The sequence below is a fragment of the Onychostoma macrolepis genome, chromosome 18 (genome assembly GCF_012432095.1).
Source record: "Onychostoma macrolepis isolate SWU-2019 chromosome 18, ASM1243209v1, whole genome shotgun sequence".
Taxonomy (NCBI): Eukaryota; Metazoa; Chordata; class Actinopteri; order Cypriniformes; family Cyprinidae; genus Onychostoma; species Onychostoma macrolepis.
In genome coordinates this window covers 47818-51063 of record NC_081172.1, presented here as the reverse complement: position 1 = coordinate 51063, position 3246 = coordinate 47818, and the positions used below count along the sequence as shown (strand labels likewise).

General features: G+C 42.7%; 1 pseudogene; it reads left to right on the top strand.

Moving 5' to 3' along the window:
* Window positions 1-485: 485 nt before the first annotated feature.
* On the top strand, window positions 486-1828 carry LOC131524824 (uncharacterized; annotated as a pseudogene).
* Window positions 1829-3246: the final 1418 nt, after the last annotated feature.

The window sequence follows — 3246 nt, the reverse complement described above, 5'->3', positions numbered from 1 at the left end:
GCCGACAATTAGGTATTAGTTTACCTACACCCTCTGACTAGCATCAGACTGGCGAATTTGTGATCGTGAGACCGGCGCCTTCGGCTGACGCTAGGCTCAAAAGAGACATTAGGTCCCCAGTGAACGGATAATTGAAAATATAGCAAGTCCGGAATAATCGGATACTCAAATTGTAACACAACGGACGTTATGATCAGTTTTTAAATTATCATCGTGATTTGTATTCAATAAATATTTGAAATTGGAGTCAGATTTAGACGAGAAAAGAGTCAGAATTAAATTAGAAACCAACATTTTAATAAATCAAGTGATTTTTTTCAGAAGCGCAAGGAAAGACATACACGCAGAGCTCCTTCGACCAGGCCGCTGGATTTCGCTGTTTGGGCTAGCGGGTGGATTCTTACAGTTGGTGACATTCCCTAGTGATCTCCCAGTCTCAGGCGAGTGACGTCTTTCGGCGCGACAATTCAGATCCAAACAAGAGCATGAGGTTTGAGGTTTGAGCTTCTCCTTCTCCGTCTTCAGCTGCTCCGGTAAGTCTGTTTTGTTTATCTTTTAGAAAGTGTTGAGGGTTGATAAAAAAAACACTCGAACAGTCCAAATACAGTCTGCCCGCACCAAACGAGATTTATTTGGTAATATAACAGGTCTTTTTGGCTCAGCCAATTCCATAGCAAATACTTACAAAATTACTGGACAATCTCAATTTTCAACATGGTTGGCAAATCAGATGGCCACTGGTTTCCAGCATATCACCAATAGTAATGAAAATATCATCAAAGCAGTCAGATCTGAAGCACAGGCGCTTCTCACGATCAGCCATACAATTTTCAAATCAGACCCGTACCATTGAGCGTGACTTAGCCTGTAGAACGTATGCACAAGATTTGTTTACAGCAGCAAGACAAGAAATTTTAGATCTTCGTCTCCATAAGACCCCTAGACATGTCTTAAAAGATCTTATTGAAATTTTAGATTTGCATAGATGGCTTATCTCAGAGAAAATTAGACATTAAGTATTCTGAACTATTGTCAACATTAATGATGTATACAGGAAATGAATGTACTGGCTGTATTGGATTTTGCCACTTTTCCTTTAATTCACCCAGATCAGGTCTATCTAAGTTCCACTACAATACGCTCCATTGGTGTAGTAGTGAAGAATCAGATTATAAAATGGGACAACCTTATTGGGTATATGACCTTGAAGGGCACTGAAACCTTATTTTCCACCCGCACCTGTTGTCACGAAACATCTAGTTACATTATCTGTACATGTAATACATTACAACCTTTTTCCCACAACAATTCCAAGCTCATTAATGTTCAGTCATTGCATGGCCATTCTGATGCTGTTCAAGTGTCTCACACGCAGTGGTGCATCGTCAGCGAGATGAATTCTTTCACCTATGGAGATCTGACCTGCCCAGCGAATCACAGCTTCTGCTTGGAGGTGATGGAGGACTTTTCAATGGGTCAGATAAATATCCTGGGGAGGGTTCCACTGGATACAAGTGTCTCTCCATGGTGGGAGGACACTTTCTACGAACAGGGCACACAAGCCCTGGTTGACACAATGAACTTGGTGCAGAATGTCATCTCACAGACTGAATACCATCTTATCCAAGCGCAGGTAGAAGCCAACCTGGCTAAGAAGACTGCAAACACCCTGTCCAGCTCATCCACCCGCTCAGCACAGTATGCATATACATGGTGGGACTGGGTGTTCTGAGGATGTGTCATTGGCAGTGCACTCATCTTCGTGTTCACTCTACTCCAGTGCTGCTACTTAAAGTATCTGAACTTACGGGCATTTGCTTCTGTGTGAGTGTTTGTGGAAGCTGATAGAAGAGGTTACTATCAATAGCAGATACTTCCAAACCTGAAAGTACATATGCCGGTACAACTCTTTCCTGTCACATAGTTTGTAACAGAAACTGAGTTTTTCTACCAGAAAGATTAAGCCGCTGCATAAGGCTTTCCGTACAAAAAGTCGCCGAACTGCCAGGATCCAGGAATGCATACGTCTGGATTATCTGATCTCCTTTGCTGGTCTTGACTTGAACTGGTAAGATAGAAAGAAGACAGCGATCCTTTCCAGCCCCCTTATGACCACATGTTTCAGTAGATCCCAAGAACTTGCGTGCCTCTGACACCTTGGAGGCTATGTCGGAGTTGGCTGTATTTCTGTCTACATGAAGCACAGTGGGATGGTGCTGACTACATATCCTGCAAGTCAACCACTTGCCACAGTTACAACTCATGTGCCCAGCACTTAAGCAACCAAAGCAAAGCTCTTTCTCCTTTAGAAATTCCATCTTTTCCCTATGCTTCTTCCTTTTAAAATGTGGACAGTACTCCAATACATGATGCTTAGCACAACACAAACATAATGGAATCACTTTAGAATTACTTGATGGCAATTCTGTTCTCATATTCTTAGTAGCTTCCCCAGATTCCATGGGTACAACGGTAGTGGCAAAGATGTTTCCTTTAACTCTGGCTTCTGGACATAGCTTTGGCCGATTAATAGGCCTCATGCTAGTTGGCAAGTCTCTAATATCACCAAACAAAGGATCCATTAGGATGCCAACCTGTCTTTCAATAAATTGAACAAGATCTTTAAACAAAGCTCTGCATTCAGTGGTTTCCAAAATGTTATGTGCGACGGCTCTCCACCGCTCTCTGAGCTTGAAAGGCAATTTCGATATAATGACTCTCATATTGCTTGGCATATCTAACTCCTGAAGGTACTGCAGCTCCTCAGTGACATTGCAACAACCACGCAGAAAGAGAGCATAAAACTGCAAAATATTGACGTCCTCCCCCTTTATTGAGGGCCAAGACAAGGCTCTTTCCAAATAAGCGGTGGCAATCTTATACTTATTGCCAAAGCGTTCCTGCAATAACCGTTTTGCCTTAGCATAGCCAGAATCAGAGGTCATGTGAAGACAGCTCTGCGAACCAGCTCCCTAGGCTGCCCCCTAGTAAACTGTTCCAGGTAGTATAGGCAATCACTATGACTTGCCTTCTCCTCCCTCTCCCTTTTTAAAGGCTCTTATAAATGAAACATACTGAAGAGGATCTCCATCAAACAAGGGAACATCTCTTGCTGGTAAGGATGAGCAACGTTGTTGTTGGACAAGGGCTGCCGTTATTTCATTTTGCCTTTGCATTATAGTGACAATGTCACCACACTGATTCTCAATTTGTGGCCGAGAAATCACATGAAATGCAAGATGTCCA